This window comes from Parasteatoda tepidariorum, chromosome 9 (assembly GCF_982258835.1).
Source record: "Parasteatoda tepidariorum strain Cologne lab strain chromosome 9, Ptep-v5.0, whole genome shotgun sequence".
In the NCBI taxonomy this organism is placed as follows: Eukaryota; Metazoa; Arthropoda; class Arachnida; order Araneae; family Theridiidae; genus Parasteatoda; species Parasteatoda tepidariorum.
The window spans coordinates 93,161,714-93,186,272 of NC_141763.1; the positions used below are offsets into that span (position 1 = coordinate 93,161,714).

General features: G+C 30.8%; 1 protein-coding gene across 1 annotated transcript in view; it reads left to right on the top strand.

Moving 5' to 3' along the window:
* Positions 1 to 7,799: 7,799 nt before the first annotated feature.
* Positions 7,800 to 24,559, top strand: part of LOC107454149 (uncharacterized) — a 32,869-nt gene continuing 16,109 nt past the window's right edge. Inside the window, exon 1 of the mRNA XM_087152376.1 lies at positions 7,800 to 7,920. The gene's annotated coding sequence lies outside the window, so the exon portion shown is untranslated. The remainder of the gene's footprint in view (positions 7,921 to 24,559) is intronic.

Here is a 24,559-nt window from a genome sequence, read left to right on the forward strand (position 1 = left end):
TAAACAAAAATTTAATGCGAATTTAAAAAAAAATTGTAAAGTTGCCATGGTAAAGGAGCAAAATGAATTTTTTTAAAAAAAATTTTAACTCAATTGAATTGGGAGTTAAATCTGTGAAACTTTATCTGTGTTAGTAATAATACATTTTGATATCTTTCAATTGAATACCAAGTAATTTAGATGTGCAGTGCTTAAAACAACAAACAGACCATGCTGAATAACTTATAATCTAATAATCGGATCTTCACCTTATACTACTCAATTTGAATGGTTCAAAAGAGTGTCCTCAAATATGTTAATTAATTAGTGCATACAATATTTATGTTTTGAAAACAAACACAAAAACGTACTATTTCTGAATAAACACACCTGTTTTAGACGGATTCGAATTTCTCATCCCAAAATATAGGGGGAAATATGGTCACAATATAGTTAGACCAGGAGAGTGGTTCAAAGTTTGGACCCCTTATCGTTAATTTTACTTTTTGTATATTTCGAGAACTTTTTATTCTTCGTTTCCGAGAAATGTTTCGCAGACGATCATAAAATTCGTCTATCCTGAGATAATTCTATGCAAAAAGTAACTTTTAGTGAGTATTTATTATTATTTTATTACTATATAATAAGAATAATGTAATAATTATCGGAAAATTTTTGCATTGTACGGTATAATTTTTTTTTACATAATTTTAAAGTATACAATTTCAAATGACAAAGTATAAAATTGAAGCGAAATCGGCTGAATAGTTCCTGAGAAATCAAATTTTACAAAAAGTCATATTTTTAAAATTCGTTTATTTTTTTCATAGATAATTAGATAATCGTTATCCATTTATTTATTATACAATCATTTTATTATCAATAATCAAAAAGTGATTGTAGCAACAGAGGTGAGCGAAGCGAGCAGGGGCGCAAAATCCTTGTAACCTGGTAAAAATGTGATTTCTACATATTAGTTCTGTGTTTCCAATTCATTTCATTTTCCTTTCTTTCCTTTTTTTTCTTTCTCCCAGTTACTTACATTCGATGCGTCGTTATATTTACATATACTACTCGTACATCAACCTACACAAGTACGTTACATGTACTTACAATGTTACTGCAAACGAAATTCAAGAGCAAGGTAAAGAATTTTTCTAGGTAAGAAAAATCAGGTTTCTATACCTACGCGACTCTACTAGACATTTTTTACATGAGTCATCAAACGGTTAAAGTTATCTTAGTTTTGTTTTTCCAACGTATGAAAATATTCGAGAATTAAATCCATTTATGAAAAACTGCCTGATATTGCCTATTAGGGAGCTCTCCCCCCTGCTAACTTCGTTCACCAACTCCCATGATTCTTGAAGATAAAAAAAAATTTGCACCTAAATTATTAAACATTCAATAAAACGATTTAAAAATAATAATTTTTTTTCTTCATTCGATTAACACAGATTTGGTTTCTCAAATTAAGTTTTGGTTTTTATTGAGATAATATTTAAACCCTTGACGCAGATGACCGGTGAGCTTTTTATTAATTTTTTTCCTTGCTCTTTACTTGCAAGCAAGAATATAATTTGACATTTTTTAATTGAGCTGGAATATTTTTTTTCTCATTCATATTTAAAAATGTATCAATAATTTATTTTGTGAATTAAAGAAATTTCTAAACTCTGAATAATTTTTTCTTTTAGACCTAAATAACTGCAAATCAGAGCAAATTTGAAAAATTATTGTTCGGTAGGAAGAATTTAAATTGCAAGATTTGAATTGCGAATTTGAAAAATTATTGCGTGTTTGGAAGATTTTATCTTTAACACAGAAAAAGACGCCGGTGTTTAACGATGTATTTTATATCCATCAATTATTAAAATGCTAAATTTAATATTTTCCACTTATTTTGACATTGACAATTTCGAAATAGTGAAAAATGTGTTTAGTAAAAATTCTGTATCAAATTATTAAACCTAATAATTTTGCTCTGTTACCATAGAACTCCATCCACAAACTTGCTTTACAGATTTTAATTTGATTTTTGATTCTCTTAAAAATATTTTCGCCGAAGAGATTATTAAGCAATAATGCTGCGCTAAGTTAATTTCTAATGATGTTTTGCAGTTTTTTATTCGATATTTTATATGCGTATATTGACTGGAAAACAGTTTTACACAAAGTTTATATTAAAAGTGAATATAACTTATTTAGTTTTTAAAAATTGTGAAACGATCTATAAGTTTAGAAACCGATTCAAGTAGGTTTATCATAACTTTGTTCGATAACTTTTAATTTATTTTTGTTTTGTTTTTCTCTCTCTCAATTTAATAAATTAAAATAAAAAATAACTTAAAAACGTTTTTTAAGTGGAATAAAATGTAGAAAATATATTCAATTTAATTAATTTATTTATTTATTAATTTTCTCTTATATCTAAATTAAAAAAATATAGAGTACATTCCTAGTAGTAGAACACTCAAGAATTATTTTCATCTGAGGTCATTATGGATATTTCTAATGTAATTGGTTATCCTGGAGTATTTTGGAAACATATATTGTATTAGTTTTAAACTAAATTTATTTAAATACTTTAAATATGGATAGTTATTTAAATACTTTTATGTATTTGTTCCATTTTTTAAGCATAATTTTATGTTTCAAATTAAATTTAAACAACACACATTTCTTTTGTTATATTTTTATATTCCCTTAATTTGGAAATTCAAACTTTTATATATATGTGCGTTTAGGTAAGCTGGGTTATTTTTATAACAATAGTCTTCATCAGATTGCACGAGGGTTGCAGACAAGTAGCTAGTCAAAAATAGATCGGAACTTTGATGATAAATTCTTCTCTGGGAATAACATTGCAATAATTTTTAATTATAACAACCAGGAAGTGATTTATGTTTATACTATCATTTAGCACTAAGTGCTCCAGTTATATGACTTCTCTAGCTATGTAGAAAGTAATCGGACGATAAATTCCCAAAAATATTACGATAAATTCTTTTTGTAATGATCTGGAAACGATTGAAATTTGCAATAATTGAAATTTGAAAATAACGGAACCGAATTGTTTTGCGCTTTTTGGTTTAAAATGTTGCCACAATTACTTGATTTAAATAGTAATATCTTTCCGTTTTCAGTGGATATGGATATTTTTATGTTATAAAAATTATAACTCTTCGAGTGGAATTATAGGTTGTAGAGTACGTTACGATTTATAATGAGGAGAGAAACTAAATATACTTTCTTGTAGATTGTACTTTACCCAAAATGGAACACTTTGGGAACAAAGAATAATGTATTCAAATTACATCACCTAGTTAACGTCGCGTACCACGTCACCGCTCTTTATAAGCTTTCACGCACTTTAGTCTTTATAATGTGTAGTCAAATTTAAAACCTTATCTTGAGATAAAGCCGGCAGGGACGCGCCCTCTTGTTTTGGTTGTTTCATGGACTTACTAAAAATAACATCATGCTTTCTCTGCGTAACCTTATTTTGAAAAATTTCCCTAGAATTATTATTGTTCTCTTCCTTGTCTAAGAAAATAAGATGCAACGAACGATTCTATTTTATCGCATTTTAAAGGTCGCGTTGTTTGATGATTGGCGATAGGTAGAAAGTTGGCTGAGTTTCTAATTCTCACAAGCGTTTGGCAACTGTTTCGGAATGATTTGTTACGCCAATACGTCAGGAGTAACGTTTGCTGTATTATTAAATAAAAAATAACATCGTGTTGCAGGCTCAATGATCGAGACAAAAACAATAATTAATTGAATTACCGTGAAGGACCGAAATTATTAAATGGGAGATCGACATTCATTGTCGCTTTAATGAATGTCCGAAATATTTATTATGTTCGTATTTACTTCAACAATTGTCAACTGTATTAAAGGTGAATGTTGATTAAAATTTGTTTGTTTAATATCATTAATCGTCACTTGCATTTCATATCATTATTCCTTACTTGCATATGTCGACAATCCTTGAACTGATAGTAAATGTTGAATAAAACTTTTTTGTTACCAAAAATCGCCTACATTAGCCCAAGCACTAACGTTATTAGTACATATACACATTCATTGTAATAAACTAAAGACCGGAAACAGGCTATATTGCATCAAGCACTAACGTTATTAGTAAAAGCATTCACTGTCATAAAAATAAATCCGGAAATCTCCTATATTGCACTAAGCACTAACATTAATAGTATGTGCAGTGTAATAAAATCAAATGGTCTAATGAATGCAATCTGATGTAAAAATTTAAAAAAGAAAGCTGGAAACTAGGTTCTCCATAACAATCTTCCTTGGGGCGGGGGCTCTGCTTCACTATTTTAGTAATGAAGAACCGAACTTTATGGAGGTATTTAAATTTTTTATCTCATTATAAACAATAAAAAAAATAAAAAAAAAAAATTGACTAGGAACTAAAATAGCTGCAAAGTCCCTCCCCCTCCAATGGTCAGACAAAATATCGTTCTGTCCATTTTGTTGATTTTCTGACAATTTTGTGCCCATCATGTCGAATGCAGTTTTCTGATTGTTAACTTTGTCATCTAGCTGCAAAAAATTTATATCCTTGCTGACATTAGGGAGGAATTCAGATAAATTTACGCAATTCAGAAGGATCAATTAAGGCAATCAAAGACCTGTATTTTTGTAAACATATTGCATTTTGCGATATGTAAAAATACAGGCTTTTGATTGGCCCAATTTGTTTATCGTCATTGCGAAAATTTAGCTGAATTCCGACCTAGAAAGTCATGGATTTACGAAATATAGATTGTGTTCATACGATAGATTAATGAAGAAACTCACGTAAAGCTAACGGATTTTACACTGTACTGATATTTTGTTTAAAAAAAGTTCATTAAAGAAAGAAACGTAAAATTAACTTTCTATTCGATTTGGGGAGCCCTTCTGTGGGTGCCGGGCTGGGGCGGATTACCCATTAGGCCAGACTAGGCCATGGCCTGGGGCCCCCAATGATTAAGGGCCCCCATAAAAAAAATGTTTGAAAATAAATTTTAAAAAATTAAGAAAAACAATGGTTTTTTTAAAAAAAATCAATATCAAACATATATTAATAAAATACGATAATTTCTTTTGTTCTAATTTAGCAAAATAAAGTAAAATTTAATTTATTATTATTTATTTTTATTTTAAATACGCTTTTTTAAATGAGAAGACATATAAATACTTTTATATTACTCGTAGAATAAATAAAAAATATACGATAATTTTTTTTTATCTAAGGGCCCCAAAAATTTTAATGGCGTAGGGCCCCGCGTGCGCTTAATCCGCCCCTGGTGCCGGGGCAACTGCCCCGTATGCCTCTGCCTCAGTCAGGCTCTGCCCTGAGTTCATGAGACTAGATTTATCCAAAGACATTGTTATACCCCTGTGAATGACTCTTTCAAGTGAAATGAGCCATCAATTTACGTGATAGATTTGAAAAAGTCTCAAGCCATCAATGAGCCCCATTCGAAACACGTTCGTCAACGTCAGCTTACATCCTTTTATTGACTCGGCTTTACTCTTGAATGCTTATCCTAAGACGAATTTGTGGAGCAAAAGCGTCATCAAAAGACAAGCAATAATAGCATTAAACATTACGTAGCAAACTCAGCACTAACGCAAACTATCTAACTTATAACAGTAATTTCCTCCGATTATTAGAGAGTAAATTTTGTTCTTGAAGTTGTGAACTATATCAGAAAGCATAAAAGAGAAATATGTCGTCAGTTATTGCGAATAATTTGTAAAAACGCAATGCATAAGACAAGAGTATTAAAAAATACTGATGAGGAATAATTTATTGTAAAATTATTTGCTCATTTAAAGCTATAGGGGGAATTTCAAACTATTAAAAAAGTGTTGACATTTACAATGCGAGTTATTCTCAAAAAAGGGTAAGCATTATTAATTTTTTGTTTGAACAAAAAGAAAAAAAATGCCGTGATGACTAAGGGGATAAAGCGTTCTCCTTTCAAAAGGTCTACCAGGCTCGAATCCCAGCAATGGCTGGTCGATACGATCCGGCTTGCACCAATCACAGTGATGAAGTAAAAATATCCTCAGTGGTAGACAGATCATGAGTCCCCTTGCCGTCAGACTAACCACGGGAAGTTTTCGTGGTTTTTCTTTCCATGTAACGCAAATGCGGGTTAGTTTCTTCCGAAACGTTCTCCACGGAGGCAAAATTTCTCTCGATGCTTGATCCTGGAGTTCCTTTGTCTTCTAGATTGGGTTAAAAATTACAAGGCTACGGCGTTCGTAGCCGTAACTTCAAATTTGTGTCGGCTTTTCAATAACGGTTCTAAAATGAAATGAAGAAAAGGTCGTGGTGGCTCAGGAATAGAGAGCTAGCCTCCCAATGAGGTGAACCGGGTTTGAATTCCGGCAGTGGCTGGTTGATTCGAATTCCGCACCCGGCTCGCACCGACCACAGTACTGACGTAAAATATCCTTAATGGTAGACAGATAATGGGTTTAGAGTCCTCTTGTTGTCAGGTTAACCGTGGGAAGTTTTCGTGGTTTTTCTTCTCTACGTAAGCTTTAGTTTTATCAAAAAGAAATCACGAAGGCCAATTTCACCCATTTCTTGATCTGAATTCCCTTGTCTTCTTGATTGGGTTCAAAATTACTAGGCTACGCAGTTGAACATTGGCAGTCGTAAACTCAAAAATTGCGACGACTCTTCAACGACGGTTATAAATTAAATTAAATTAAATTAAATAAAGAAAAATTAAAAAAAAAGAAAAAAGAAAGAAACGATTGCGGAATAATGAAATTTTCAGAATGTTGTAATTCTATTCAGAATAAAAATTCCAGATTCGTTATTAAAATAAAATAATAATGATAAAATGATCTTCTATTGCATTTTCGACGGGAAAGTGGGGAATAGCAAATAACAATACGGCATGTTAATCGTCACTTGTCACATATAGTTTGCGTTACCCTGTGCCCTCGGCAACTGTTAATTTAAACCTATACTTATGCATACTTGCTTGAATAACATGTGAATAACATTCAAGTTAACTATTTAAGAACAATAAGTTATAAATTTGGGACTGAGCAATAATTCTTCAATTAGAGCGAATTTCAATTATTTTTTAAGCTCGTCCTAAGATTTTTAATCATTATATAACTAATTTTCTGAAATTTACTAAAATATCAAAATAAATGTAAAAGAAAACAAAATCAAGCATTTAGTTTCAAAACCAGCATGAAAGGTGTGCTTTCTAATTGGCATATAGGTACAAATTGGCCAGTTTGCATTCACAAAGACGAAAAAAAAAAAAGATGAATTGGTTTTCATGTTAGAATTTATGCACGCATCTTTAAAAAAAATATTCATAATGTAAATAATGACTCAGCAGTCAAGAATAAACAATATTGGTATTATATTTTGTTTTGTTAATGGTTCAAAATCTCATGTGCATTTCAATAAACATACAGCCATAAATGAACAGCCTATTTCAACAGCTGTTTCAATTCTATGTATTTACTTGAGTGTGTCATATCTTAAACATTTGTGAAAATTACTCTATTCTATTTCATATGGGGTGATCTGGCCCAGGAGTCAAATCTTTACCTATTTGTTGTTAAAAAAAAAAAAAAAAAAAATTAAATATTTGAAAATCGATTTTGTTCTTTCTTGTTTTTATAACTAGTAAAAATTGCAAAGAGTATTTTTTTTCCCTTTCCTCCCTCTTTTCTTTTTGATCAATGCAAATAAATAAATATGTTCCATTATAAATACATTCCATTATTTGCAAGTTGTTATTTTTAAGTAGTTATTTATAGGAAATTATCTATGCAATCGATACAAATATCATTCTTCACTGATTCATGAACATCTTAAAAATCTTCAACGTCAGTTTTATTTCCAAACATTGATGAATCGGTAAAAATTAAAGTGTCATCCATGTAAGTTTATCTCTTATTTATACTTGTAAAATAAAGGTTACAAATTTAAAGTAATTGAACTTTGGAAATTAATTTTTTGTCATAATTAGTTATCATTGCTCATTGTAAATTAATTTACATAAATACTTATTTTTTATAACTTTATTTTTATTTTAATTTAACTATGAAATTAGGAATAAAATATAAATTAATTTCCTTTGAATATATATAAAAAAAATCTATTATTTTGACTTTTATATAATTATTATATTACTTTTTGAATTATTTTTTTACTTTCTACGTACGGGGCAGTAAAATGTAAGTAATCAATAAATTTTTGGCGTTAATCAAAACTACGAAATTTTATATAATACTGAAAGACAAAGACTTAATTTATAAAACTAAAATAATTCCATTAAAAAAAAACTATTTGTTAGCTCTTCTGGTGGCTTTACGTTATTTGATTAAATAAAAGATGTTTTTTGTAGTTCATCCCATCAAAATAAAGAGTAATGTTGGATCAAAGATTAATGTTAATATCAAAATAAATATTATTTAGCATGTGGAGAATCACAAAAAAGGAATTTTCTCAGATACTAAGGGGGAGGGGGCATATAAACCTTTTACCACGAAGTATCTATTTGGGCATATTTGGTACCAACCACTATACCAGTAGAACCAGATACCAAAATTAATTAAGCATCATTTACGTCAGTAATAGCGTGGCGATTGCTGTTTATTCTATTTCAAACAGTGCTAAAGGGATGTTCCGATTAAAGTGGAGTGCACGATGCATGTTCTAGATTTCTTATATTAAATGTGGCATGTCCAGCTGCTATTGACCACTGCTGGGTTAAGGTAATGCACTGCATAATTTTGAAATACAAAGCAGCTATTTTGCGTACAAAACTATTTACGAAAATATAATACGAACTATAGTTTCAGAAATGTATTCCATATGAAATGCAAACAAATAACCATTTAAATGTTGGTCTGGTGCTAAGAAAATTCCAAAATTTCGCTAAAAATGGCAAAAAAAGGGGTGTCATACGGAAATCCGTAAAACATCCTGACTGAGCAAACATTTATTCGTCATAAATAACAGCATCCTGTTATGGTCCGGTGTCGGTAATATTAATGGCAATCAAAATCTGTGCCGTATTGGCTAACTGTCCGGAAAATTCACTTATTAAATGATTTACGTGAATCGGGACGAACATTATTCGGGGATATGAACAGACGATTTTTTTAATTATTCTTTTTATGTTTATTGTTAGTTTAGCTTCGACTAATACTCCATAGTTATTTGAGTTTACTATATATAGATATGGACAATAAGGGATTGATTTACGAGAGGGCATTCGGGGCACGTGCCCGGTCCCCAACAGCAAATTACATACGAAAAAAATAATTTTTCATAATATATATGCTAGGTATTTAGTAAATATATCTTGTTTTTTAGAATATTTTCATCATTTTTTATTAACAACTTTTATTTTATGAATTAAATTTTAGTAATTTTTTCTTAGTTCAGTTAAATTAAATTTTTAGTTTCTATACTATGTACTTTTAAGCGAGGCTTCAGGTTGCTTTTAATTTCCTGTTCGAAAAAATTATCGTTAGCTCTAATAAATAAAAACCATATACGTTAACGTAGACTTTCTGAAAGGGTCATCAAGTGGCTTTGTGCCAAGGGCCCCAAGATTATTAAATCGTGCCCTGTGGACCCAATTGTTAGATTTGCAGACGATATATTTATTATATATTTTTTTTACTTCTGTATTTTTTGTTTTTTTTGTTATTCTATTTTTTCTTTCTCTTCACTTTTTTTTGTAACATGGTGTAACAAACTTTTAATTAGTCATTTTAACGGTAAAGATGGAGAGAAAAAAACCCTCCATGATCTAAAAATTTTGTGGCCAACATTATAATCATTTGTAGCACAATCAGTAATTAATTTTACACATTATTCTTATCATTTCTTATCACAGTTGTATGCTTTGGGCAAATAATTTAAGATCGATAGCAACGTTACTTCAAGATACATGCTAAAAACTACGTCTTTTATTACTCATGCGATATTTTACAAAGATAATTTGCCAGCTCTCCCTTATCTGGCAGGAGATGAAAGATAATAAGGATAAAATTTTGCACTAGAATTGTGCTTTCAATGAATATTCATCATTCATATCACTTAATCTACAGATTGCGATGAATTTATATTACTTAGAAATGCGTTTTCATTTTTAAGTTAACATTCATCTGCATGATGGCGCCACATCAGTATATCAGAAAACAAATTTTATACAAAATAAAATATCGTTTTCCGACTTTTTTTTTCGTATTGTAAATGAAACTGCAATTTTGATTTCGTATTGTAAATGAGTTTTAATTCTAAGGAAAAAAAAATATCGATATCAGTTCCGTATCAAGATGAGGACTATATTTTGATATTAATTAGCTTTAATTTAGTTGTTTAAAAATTAACTATATTGCGATGGATAAGTAGTTTATTTTCAGTAGATGGATCATTTTCATAGTTTTTTTTATGAAAAATTATTTTACGCAGAAATACTGAGGAAAATAAAGCTATTAATTGTTACACAATTATTATGTTCGCAGAAAAAAAATCATAAAAATTCATCATCTCCTTTTTGAAAGTCGGTGTTCTTATATCCCTTTAAGTATGTCTCTCGAACGCCCAGGTATAATTTTCAGAATTTCTATAACATAAATGTTAAAATTCTTATTCTTAGTATGAAAATTTGTCGCTACACGCATTTTTTTTAGTACACATACTATTTTTGCAATAATTTATTGAACAAGCACCAAACATCTTAATCTTTTAATGAAATAGCTTTTTTTGAAAGGAAATATGTTTGCAAATAAAATTTATGACTAATGCATGAGAACTCTGTTGAAAAACAACTCGATATAAGGTGTTCTAACCGCAACCGTGCATCAAGCGAACACCATAAAGTAACTCAACCACGTCATAATGGTATGATTGTTTAAACTCAGCAAATAATGAAGTCACAAAGCTATGAATAACTTCCACTGAAGTTGTTTACCTCGATTCTTCAACCAAACTTGCATGTTCTTATAAGGTAAAGATAGTTTATAAGAAATTAAAGTTCAACGACATTTTCAGATTTTATGAAGAATCAATAGAACACCTTAAGCCTAACTCACAAATTTACGACTTTCGTAAGAAGAAAGAATGTTTGAAGACATATTATACCGTGACATATGTTCCACGATTGTTTCAATTCAAATGTATATTATTCTTCATCCATCAAAAATGAAAAGTGATATTTTCGCAAGAAAATAAAAAGGTGAAAAGAATATTCTGTTCACCTGTGAAGGTCACGTCATCAGTAAATGTGCAAGATCAATATACCTTTCACTCTAACGGATTTCCTAGAGTTGAATCAATGCGTCAATTGAGCTATAAACAACATCTGAAATGTGATCGTGAATTCCAAAAAGAATTTGACGTTTTTAAAGCATTTTTTCAGCCGCCTCTGTTCAAATAATGCCTATGAATGATGCGATCATGCAACGCGATCCGTTGGAGTGTTTTTGAGTTCAATGTCAAGAAATGACACATTAATAAAAAATAGTCAAGTGAATTTTATTCATTTTCTTTTCGAAATTCAGACTTAAGTGTGTTCTTTGCAGATCAGAAGAAAAGCAACAGAACGAGTAGAATGCAGGCAAGAAGAAAATGTATCAATTTTTTCGATTACAACATGACATTGTACAATTTTTTACAATTACTTTCAGTAGCTAATAAAATTAATATAAATTTATTGGATTTTATGCTAGAAAGAAGTATTATTCTTTTGGAAAGTATCCTTAATAATCATCATTATAACTTGTTCTGTCTTTGATTGAAATGGACAAGTAAAAAAAAAAAAAAAAAAAAAAAAAAAAAAAAAAAACACTGGATTTTTAAAAAAAATGTTTTGTTTAATAATTATATGACTTTAGCAACATAATGATTTCGGGGCAGTTGCACCAGAATTTAATGTAATAAAATGCGAATGACAGTGCATTTTTTTAAAAAAGGAATTATTTAAGAATTAATTTAAGATTAAGGAAATAACTTTCGTGTCATTTCATACCATTTAACAAAATGAATAACAAATGATTCTTTGACAAATGACAATACAAATCTTAAGCAGTTTTAGAATTGCTCTAAATTTTAATAATTATATTTACTGCTTTGTGTTTTTGATACAGTAATACACAAATAACTAAAACATCTAGTTATAACAATATTTTTTTCCATTTAGTTATTTTTTAAAAATTGTTATTACTTGAAATACTTTATAATTTGTGTTAATATTTTTAAACACTCGAAAGATAATCAACCTTTTGACACACTTTTTTTTAAAAAAAAATATTTTGACTCCCTTCTAACCATTTTTCACTAAGTGTCATACTTCACCTTGACACGACTTCTTGTGACATATAGTACAAAACATACACAAGCAGGTCAGAAACAAATGCATGTTAATATGTGTTTCAATGACATCTGTGAGCAAAACAACAATAATGATAAGATGGTGCGCCACGGTAGCTAAGGGGATGAGCACTCAACCGCCCAATGAGGTGCCAAGGTTCGAATCCCAGCGTTGGCTGTTCAATACGAATGCTGCTCCTGGCTCGCACTGACCATACGGTGGATCATGATTAGAATCCCCTTTCGGTCGTTCTAACTGTGGGAAGGTTAAGTGGTTTTCCACTCTTTGTAACGCGAATTTGGGTTAGTTCCATCAAAAAGCCTTCACGAAGTCTAGTTTATCCTATAACTTGATCCAGGAGTTCCCTTGTCTTCTAGATTGGGTTCGAAATTACAAGGCTATGGAGTTGAATATTGATAGTCGTAAACTCAGAATTGTATCCGATGTTCGACGCCAGTTATAAAATAAAATAAATTGATTTGATGAATGCTCATTATATTAAAAGTATTGAAATATATAAAAAATATTGAAATATATAAAATAAATATTGAAATATATAAAAAATATTGAAGTATATAAAAACTATTGACGTAAAAGTATTTCATCTGCTGATTAAAATGTTTTAATTTTAACAAAAATGTGCAATTTCACATTTCTTGGTACATCCTCCCACCCCCTTGTCGCAATTTTTGAACCCCTCCCCTCCAAGTGTGACATCATTTTAGGACGGCCTCTACTGTTAATTGATACATTAATAATTGTTTATAAAAATATTATTTTATATTATATTTATTTATTGTAATTATAACCGTTGTTGAACAGCCGACCCAATTTTTGGGTTTACGACTATTAATGTTAAACTACGTAGCCTCGTAATTTTGAACCCATTCCAGAAGACAAGGGAACTCCTGGATCAAGTATGGGGAGAAATTTGCCTACGTGGAGGACTTTCAGATGGAACTGACTCGAAGTTGGGTTACATGGAGAGGAAGACCATGAGCTGCTGTCTCCGGCTGTTGAATTTCTTTATCTTTATCTAATGCATGCAAGGCCCTCGCGAGTACCAGAATTTCTTTACCTTTATCTAATGCATGCGTGGCCCTCGCGAGTACCAGAATTGCTGTAGCGGCCCTCGGTTTGCACAGGTTGAAGACATCCAGATTAATATGCTTATTTTGTACCACACCAATCATACTTAATTCACAAACTGCCATCATAAATTTTTTTTTGTCAGATAGTTAATATACATGGTTAAATTAATTAGGTATAATGGTGAGCAAGAACCATTTTAAATCAAATTTATTAATCACTGAATAAATTTTCATAGCATAAATTTTGCTAACACTAAAAATATAAAAGTAAAATCTTCCAAGGAAAATAAGAAAAGTTGACAACTATGTTATTTTATAACTGTCATTGAATAGTCGACCCAATGTTGGGCTTACGACTGCTATAATGTTCACCTCCGTAGCCTTGTAATTTTGAACCCATTCCAGAAGACAAGGGAACTCCTGGATCAAGCATTGGGAGAAATTTGCCTTCATGGATGACTTTTTCTTATGGAACTAACCAGAATTTGCTTTACACGGAGAGAAAAACCACGAACGGTTAGCCTAACGGCAAGAGGACTCTAACCCATGATCCGTCTACCACTGAGGATACATTAAGTTAGCACTGTGGTCGGTGCAAGCCGAGTATGGAATTCGCATTGACCAGTCATCGCTGGGATTCGAACCTGGTCCATTTCATTGGAAGACGAACGCTCTATCCCCTGAGCTTCCACGGATCTCCACTATGTTATTTATAACTAATAGCTTCATCACCAAGAGAATTTTTTGAGGGGCTTTGGATCTCCCTTTCTTATATATAATTTGTAAGAATAATTGTAAACACTAATTTATGATTCTGTCAAAATAGAAATTTTCTCCCTTCCAAAAATATGAGTTCGTGGCACCCCTGGTTATATTTAAAATTAAAAATGTATAAAGCATTATAAGTCCCTTTAATTTTAAAATTTATATAATAGATTATGAGGTACTTTTTCTCCAGGTCTTTTTTATGCTTGTGACAATTTTTGTTACCCCTTTCGCCTCCACTGCACGCTACTACAAACAACCAAACTATAAGTAATAATTGGAAGAACAGAAGACTTTTTCTGTCTTTACCAACTTGTTTTTTAAAAATTAAGTTTAAACAGTAGAAGGCTAAAAAGAAGTGTTGCCGCACAAAAGATGCAGACACGTTGCTATCGACTTTATCGCAAACAGAAAATATTTATTTTAAACTATATACTTTCATTTTTTAAATAAAAAAAATCGAAAAGAGCACGTGCATCATTAATAGAAGAAAATCGCACCGTTTCTTAATTTGGCGGGCTTTTTTCAGTCATAGTAACCCTCAAAGCGGAAGAATGAGGCCAGACTGATCACATGATGTACGATGACGTACTTCCTAGGATTCTCTACCCTTGACCAAATTCTACCAAATTGAGGCATGCAAATTTATTTCCACGTTACAGGTGGAAATGTTAGAAAAGATAAAGTTAGAAACCGGTTTCGGGGGTTTGATTGGATGGTCCCCTTTCTTTGACCCCTTTTGTTGACTGACGTGGCATGTGATTAACAGTATTTTGCACCCGTTAGTCATGCCATAACATGTTTCAAAGCAATAGTATTTTTCACGAAGGATTATTTAAAAAAAATATGCATATATTTTTTGAAAATTCGCACAACATAAATACTAACATAATTGTAAATAAATAAGTAGAAGTTCTGTTTCAAAAAGAAACTTTAAATTATTATAGTTATTATCATTTTTTTTTTGTTCCTCAGTAGTCTTTATTTATTTATTTATTTTATTTTTTGTTTTTGAGAATCGAATACGAAAAAACTGAGAGATAACCATTGCGTTCTCATTTACTCAGTTCTCCATTATTTAAAGAGATTGTTCGGATAAAATTGTTAGCAGAATTAAGCGGAATAAAAATATTAATCTGTTACAATAAACAGATAACACAAAATTTTTTACCGTTTATAAATTATGTCACTTCTTTCAGTCCCCTTGAACTCATAATCCCCTTTGTCACAAGTGTCACATTTTATCATATCACTCTCTTCCTTGTCACATGTCATGCCACATTACATAAACATATACTTTACCGTTCCAAAGTAATTTTGTGAGTTTAAATTTCTTTATTTTTACCAAAATTAAGTGATTCAACACTCCCGCTGACTTTTCACAATTTTGCGAATCCCCTTCAAGCGTAACAATTGTAACAGGTCCCTTAAACTTTTAAAAACAGCTCAAAATTTTTAAAAATTTTTTTTTAATGATATATGCGTTATTAATGCTTAATATTTTATACGCGAATTTAAAATATTTCAATTATTACTTCATACTTAAAATTTAATATTTTTTGTAACGCTAACATTTAATTTTCCATTTGTTCGTAAATTGATCTAGAGCAGTGATCAGAAGTGGCCCATTACAAGTAGTGAAACTACTGTTATCACTACTTTTTTTTTCGTAGTTTGTAGAGTAGTGTGCTACTTTTTTGAAAAAGTAGCACGCTTTTTTGAAAAAGTAGCACACTACTTTTCTTTTCGTAGTTTGTAGAGTAGTGTGCTACTTTTTTGAAAAAAGTAGCACACTACTTTTTTTCCCGTAGTTTGTAGAGTAGTGTGCTACTTTTTTGAAAAAGTAGCACGCTTTTTTGAAAAAGTAGCACACTACTTTTCTTTTCGTAGTTTGTAGAGTAGTGTGCTACCTTTTTGAAAAAAGTAGCACACTACTTTTTTTTCCGTAGTTTGAAGAGTAGTGTGCTACTTTTTTGAAAAAGTAGCACACTACTTTTCTTTTTGTAGTTTGTAGAGTAGTGTGCTACTTTTTTGAAAAAAGTAGCACACTACTTTTTTTTCCGTAGTTTGTAGAGTAGTGTGCTACTTTTTTGAAAAAGTAGCACACTACTTTTCTTTTCGTAGTTTGTTGAGTAGTGTGCTACTTTTTTGAAAAAAGTAGCACACTACTTTTTTTCCCGTAGTTTGTAGAGTAGTGTGCTACTTTTTTGAAAAAGTAGCACACTTTTTTGAAAAAGTAGCACACTACTTTTCTTTTCGTAGTTTGTAGAGTAGTGTGCTACTTTTTTGAAAAAGTAGCACACTACTTTTCTTTTCGTAGTTTGTAGAGTAGTGTGCTACTTTTTTGAAAAAAGTAGCACACTACTTTTTTTCCGTAGTTTGTAGAGTAGTGTGCTACTTTTTTGAAAAAGTAGCACACTACTTTTCTTTTCGTAGTTTGTAGAGTAGTGTGCTACTTTTTTGAAAAAGTAATGTGAGTAGTGTCATACAAAAAACAGTAGTTAGTATCAATTCCTGGAAACTACTTTTAACGTTAGTTGAGAAACGAAGTATGGTTCTAAACGCGTTTAATTTTTCGTATTTGATGGTACAAGTCTTAGCAGGTCTCTATGGATGCAATGAAAATGACCCTGTGGCTGCAGCTGAGCTTTAACAGAGATTACGTATTTAAAATCATGTATAACTAACATTAAAACTTGCCATTACTTAAAATAGACAATTAATCACTTTGCTCTCACATTCACATGCGAATGCCAGCTCGTAAAAACATTCATGCTATTTAAAAGAAGCGGAACGTACTTCCGATGTACTTAATTTCTTAGAGGAAATAAAAGAGTATTAAACAATTGAAAAGATTCAATCATTTGATAATTTCGCATTTCTTAAATTAAATATTTGCTGTCGAAAAAGACATAAAAAGTTGAAGTTCAAATGAACAAATTAGAAAGAAAAAAAAATTGGAAATACAAACTCGCTCTTATAAGCACGAATAGATATTTCTTAACTATTCCCTTATATTTAATGCAAGCCAATTTCTGATTCAAAATCATTTTGAACATAAGTGTAAATTAAATTCGCCAGCAAAGTTCGTCTCTTTTAAGTAGTAAAGTAGTTACTACAATTTCAAAGTCATATTTGTAACAAAGTAGTTTTAGTGTTAGTAAACTACTAAAATAATGTAGTTTCTCCGACTAGAGCATAGGTTTTTTTTTCCTTCCTACAACATAAGCTTCCAATGTGGGTGTTGTCGCCCCCTCACAGTGGACGATAAGGACTATTAAGTGGGCGATAGTAAGATTATAGGTTTTGAAGGGTATTGGGGTTTTCTAGAGCCTCAAAAAACTATTAAAAAAATTAGCATTGAGTGCGCAGTAAAATTCATAAATTTTTGGGGTTATTATCGAAGTGTTATTTACCTAAATTCCTAAGTGATGTGTTGAAATTCTTTTTATGCTAACAGTAAAATATTTTCTGTATGTTTTCATCAATATTAGAATAAAAAATTGTTTTTGATATAACCATGTCTAGGGAATTTTTTAAGCAACTCGCCAAATTTATGCACATAAATAATTATTAAATTCGTTTATCCAAAGGTAATTCTATGTAAAAAAAAACATTAATTGTTTGTTATTTCATTTCATTATGATCGAAACAATTTTGAAGTATACAAATTTTATATTATCTTAAATTACGTTATTTTAAAAATCCGAAATACTAAATTTAAATAGAATCGGTTGAATTGTTTCTAAGTTATAAAGTTTCAAAATTGTCGTTTTTTTTTTAGTTAGTTATTATTAATAATTATTTCTCACAGATTTCGCTCAAATTTTGTAATTTATAGTTAAAAATGGTGACAATTCAAAGCTTTCCAACCCTTAAATGAATAAAAATTAATAAATAAAATATTTTTTTACACGAAATTATATTAGAATAAGTGTAATTTGTAATTATGTGCAAAAAAAAATTTCGATTGCAGCTACTTCCCTGGTGGTTGATGCTTTAACTCAATTAATGGTTCGCGTGAATTAATTAGCATATGTTAAGACCAACACTTAGTTTGCAAAAATACTATCAGATCAAAAGTTATTCAGGGTGATATCTTTTTATTCATACTATACTAGAAAAAAATGTTAAAAGATTTAAAGTGAAACAAAAAAATATTAATTATTTTATATTTTATTTATTTTTTTCTTTCTTGCTAAGGGCGTTGGAAACGTTTTCATTTTCGAAGTGCGCGATTTTTTGGTGGCTTTTTAATAAGAAAAGGTTGCGCAATCTAAAAGCTGATTACAATATAAATTTATATATTTTGTCTAAAAATCAAATAAGCATTTTCGATTTTAAATTTTACAATTCAGACAATAAAACACCAGGGGGGGGGGAGCGAGAAAGAAAGGTGCTAATAGTTTAGGCAGGATATCGGTTGAAAGTTTGGACTTCTCAACGTTAATTTTACTTTTTGCATATCGGTCGAGTATAGTATAAAAAGTCATATGTTTAAAACTAGATTTCTTATGAACTATTCGACCAAGTTCGTTCAAATTTTGTCATTTACATCATTTAAAAAAAATAAAAAATTTGTATATCTTACAATTTTTTTTTTGCTGTTGTTAAATAAAACAATAAATACTAATTAATAATTAAAAAAATTATTATTATTATTTTGAATTATCTTTTCTTTTTCAATGCTCACTCGATTCAGAATTTGTTGGCCACTTTTTAAGGCGTACCATATTAGGTGGGCCAATGTTGCTCCCACAGTAAGAACAGATAGTACTGAGAGTTAAAGAACACCCATACCTTGTCCGAGATTCGAACCCAGGACCTTTCTGACGTGAGATCTTTGAATTATAATTGGATAAACGAATTTTATATTTGCATGTTTTTTTTTTGAATCGCTTTTTTTCCCCCAATGCTTTTTTCTGGGCAGTTTTTTCTGATTCTTTTTTCTCCGTTACTACTTTTTTCGTTCACCTGTTATACACAAACTTTCTTTCCTTTCTTTTTTTTCTCTCGAGGTATAGGATACTTGCAAGTGACGTAGTGTGGGTATCTCGATCGTGATTGGTTGTTGAAATGTGGCATTTATTTACGTTAGCAACTATTCTTTCCATTCTATTTCAAGTAAGCCAAGCTCGTCCAGCATCAATTCCCTTAAACGATACATTCTATATTCTTACACAAAGATTTCAATTCCTTCACTATATATTTCTTACTTAGCACAAAGACAGACGCGAAGCCACGTATTATGCATCGAAGATGCCAAATAAAAATTATATCACGTTTACAATAAAATATAAAAACAAATATCAAGTGAAGTAAAAGAGAAAGAATTCTGTCTCTATAAATTCAATGTTTGATACGGTACTGCATCTAATTAACTTCACACTAACTAACATTCTAACTTATGTGGAGAAACTTAGCACAAATTTAAAACGCCTTATAAGCGATCAGCTGGAGCTGACGTCATAGAAAGCCGTAGCGGCTTAGTTAAGACCACAGTCTCGTGTAAATGTTTACAACAAGAATAAAATTTTCTCACTCAATTTCCCTCAACAATGGCTAACCGGCTACGACTGATATGGATCTCATTATGGTACAACTTACCCGCAAGACACGATAAAATTGTCGCCAGTTTATATAAAGTAAAACAGATTATTCGCCAACTTCTGTTTCAAAAAGAAGAATTGACACAAGGGACTGAATGCTAGGCATCGAGACGGTCAGGCGGACGGTCAATTTGTCAAAGATAATAACCCCAGTGGAGTCCTACAAATGACAGCAAATAGACTTGAACAAGATAATCCCTGAAATGCAGACGTGAAAAATAGTAAAATTAAGAATACAAAGAATATATATGTTTAGTAATGGATTCTTGTTATACTGATTAGCTGTGTGATAAATGAAAGAATGATTATCTGTATAGAATGGGTAGCCAACAATAAAGGAGTACATAATTTAGGTTAAATATAAACAGATGACTAACATAATTAATTATAGCATAATGTCCACTCAGATATTTTATCATATTTTCAAAAAATTAAAAAATATTATTGTGAATAATAATAATGAAAATAATATTGTTTCATTATGAAAAGTTATTCTAGAACCAATATTTTTTTTTGACTTTCTTTTCTTTATTTTATAACCGAGGTTGAACAGCCGCCACAATTTCGAGTTTACGACTACTGATGTTTAAAGCCGTAGTTTCGTAATTTTAAATCCAATCCAGAAGTGAAACGAACTCATGAATCAAGTATTGGTAGAAATTTGCCATCGTGGAGGACTTTCTGATGAAACTAACCGGCATTTGCGTTACACGGAGAAAAAAACCACGAACTGTTAGTCTGACGGTAAGAGGACTCTAAGCCCATGATCCGTCTACCACTGAGGATATTTTACGTCAGTACTGTGCTTGTTGCGAACCGGGTGCGGAATTCGTATCGACCAGCTATGGCTGGGATTCGAACTGAGTTCACCTCATCGGAAGACGAATGCTCCATCCCCTGATAAAATTAAAAGACATAAATTAAATATAAAATTAAAGATTTAATATACACCACAATACGATCGTTTCAAATAACAAAAATTTAAAACTATCAATTAAGATGTACAAATCGAATAAATTTCGATAAGCTTAAGTTGCTTCATTTTGTTGTCTGTTATACAAAATACAGTATTAACTCTTTTGTATTTTAATAAACAGAAAGATAAAAGTAAGGATTCAATGTACATCGATATACGACCGATTAAACTGACAAAAGTTTAATTTTATAATTTAAAATTTACAAACTGAATAAATTTTGAGGAGCTTATGTTGCTTGTCTATACAAAATACCGTAATAAATTTTGTTTGTGATCCAGTTTTAGTTTTTTTTCTTTTTTGCCACCCAGGTGGCCGAGTGGTTAGCATGCCTGACTGCGGAGCCGATGGTTGCGGGCTCGAATCCCGCTCAGGGCATGGATGTTTCTTTCTCTCTCTGTGTTCTATGTTCTTTCTCCTTTGTGTGAATGTGTGAATGTGACCCGCCCTATAAACGGGTTTGTGGTTGTCTGACGTGGGCGACGCTGCTCCACCGCCGTGGCTTCGACACAGGTGCCCACTGGGTAACGAGAGTAGCAGTTCTGTCATAAAGGCCAATGGGACAATACATCCCAAGTGCCTACCAATAAAAAAAGAAAGTTTTAGTATTTTAAAATTACAGGAAGATAAAATTATAGATTTCATGTACAGCAAAATACGATCAATTAAACAAACAAAAATTTATATCGATCAATCATTTACAAACCGTATAAATTTTGGAAAGTTCAATTTAAAAAAAAAAAAAAAGTTTTGGACAACGCTTTCCTTCAGTCGGGGAAAAGAGCAGAAATCTTGCGATTACAAACCATATCATCTTCATACATCAAGTTGTACCTTCTAAAATTACCTCCATAAAAATCACATTTTTTAACGACATTCATAATTTTAATAACCATGTTTTTCAACCATGAACTTTGGCTCGAATTTCTACACTCATCGTAATCAGTTATTTGCTTTTAAAAACACAAACACACTTGAATTATTGTATTGTATTGACGATTTTTTCCGTCGTCGAATTCTTAAATTTCACGTACATCCTCATAAAGTGATAAAACAAACTGAAATAAATAATAATAATAAAAAAAAATAAAAACCCAAGACATATCTATATTTGCAATTCAGCATTCAAAAAAAGGTGTCTAATTTCCCAAACTACACATTTATCTGACAATTAATTCTGAAGTGGTTTAGAAAAAACCGTTAGGTTTTTTTGTGCGTTGTAGAAAACATTTGATTATAATTCTCTTTTGCTTTTACAAGTAGCATCTTGACTATTTTGTTTACTTGATTTTCTAAAGAGGTATCTTGCACCTATTCTTTTCACAATAATTGCTCCTTAAATCTATTCTTCGATGGCTACCTTATCATTCTCTTGTAAATGTCATTCTTTCAAATTTTGAATAACAGGTGTTTTTTTCCCCCATTGTGATACTGCAAGTGTTTTGTACCATTTTAGATAACGGTTTGTGAAACATATAAAAGATTTTCAAGTGTCAGATAAACATATTTAGTTGTTTGATAGTTGACAGTATGTATTAAAGTCTACATCAACAAAGTATGTCAAATTCGATCCCTTACGACAGTATTTCCCAAACTTATGACTTTCGTGTACCCTTTCTAAATTTTTCGTAACGCTGTGTACCACTAATAAAAAAATGAATGTATTTTTTTACTATAAAAAGTTGCACAAAAGTTAAAAATCACAACTGGCTGTTGACACCACTAATTACTAACTGTTAACTCTGCTAAAAATAGCTAATAGAAAAATACGTAATCGTAAATTTTCATGGCTAGCTTTGTTTTTAAATGAATTTTTTTGAAATGTTCGTTTATTGCAAGATATTTCGCATAAGAACGCGTACCCCCGCTAAACTGTTCTCGTACCCCCAGGGGTACGCGAACCACACTTTGGGAAACACTGCCTTACGATGTCCTAATAAAGTACAAAGTAATCTATCAATCACTCATTCAAATGTTTTTATAAATATAGAAATATATTTTTTTTTCAAAAAATGCATCATAGTATATTAATATTAAATACAAATATTACTGATATCAAGATACTGAAGTTACTGAAATCTAGATAGTGTCGACTTTCACCGGTGAATGTCAACAATCACATAGTAGCTTTGGTGAATGTCCGAAATATTTGTTATATCCGATTTGATATTAATTTATTCTTTGATATCATTACATTTATGTGATATTTTAATATCTTCTGAAGATAGATTAGGAGTAACATCAGTGTTCGGAATACCAGTTAAAAGCATACTGGGCAGTGGCAAGGGTGACCTAAAAAACATTGATGTTAGGCATACCGGGCAAATGTACACCGGGTAGCGGCACTGAACCTAAAACATCAGTGCAGGGTATACCGGGAAAATGCATACCGGGCAGTGGCACTTAAACAAACTTAGTATATATTTTGGACATTCACCAAAGCGACTATGTGATTGTCAACATTCACCGGTAGAAGTCAACAACCTCCAATTTCGCTCATTGACAGTAACATATATAAATTATGTATTTATATGTTAGATAAATTCTATCGATATCTATTAAAAAAAAAAAAACATTTATAGTGAAAAGGTGTGATAATATATTGATTATTTTTTCATACATAATTTTTTCAAAAAAAATTTTTTTTTTCTGCGAGTGAAATAAGCTGTCCCACGCGTTTCATCGCAAACTTGTAAATGACTTTTTTAATTCTTGCTCCTTGATTTTTATAAAGCTAAACTATTGTTTCGTTGCAACAGAAAAAGAAAACTCTTATATTAATTTGACCCGTCCTTTTAAATGTTAAAATAATTTCTTTAAACGAGTTCTTTAAAAGACTGGGATAATTTTTTTAAACTCCTGGTAGTAATTATTTCGTCCAATTTATGAATACTATTATTAAGTATAGTTCATTTTAAAGGAAGCCCCCTAGTATTTTTTTAATAAGTTTTTATATTTGGCTCAAACTTCAATATACGATAAAATATTATTATTATTATTTCAATTATCAGTAACTTCTGGGTGTAAACTTTCTCTGTAATCTTTTTTCTTTTTTTGCACCTCGCTTTGGAACATTAATTTATTCTGCGAAGTCAAAAATAAAACTCTATATCTTATAAATAAAACTTAAACATCGAAAATGAAGAAACGAAATATTTTTTATTCGGAACATGCGCGCAATTTTTAAATCCCTTCTGCGCAGGTGTTCCCAAACAAACGGCTGGTTCATTAAAACTACAAATCAAAGATAAAAATAAAAATATAATAACAATTAGGGGTTAAAATCAAAATCTGTCTTCTTCCGCTATTTCTATTCTAGAAAATTCGTTATTCCAAAACCTCACCTGCTATATTTGGTTGGGATTCCTTGGGGCCTATAACCGTAACCGTTCCAAAAACATTAACAATGGCGGCCGGACACAGATTTTTTTCAGCCATCACGCCATTAAGGGATATGTATGCTACGATTCCCACGAGTGCATTCGGAATTGATAAATTCCCACCAGAAATTAAAGGCTAATTTGTGGGAGTATAAAAAATCCATATATTTCTATTTCTATCCATGTTGAGTAGAAAAGTACTGCAAAAATAGACAAATTAAAAATAAATAAATTTCAAAATTAATGAACAATAATACAAATAAACGAAAGGTGAATAAAGAACATTACTAACAACAGCAGTCTTTAAGCGGGGCCCTTAGGCAAAATACTTTGTGGTATCCTATGAATATTCTCTTTTTGCTGTATGAAAAT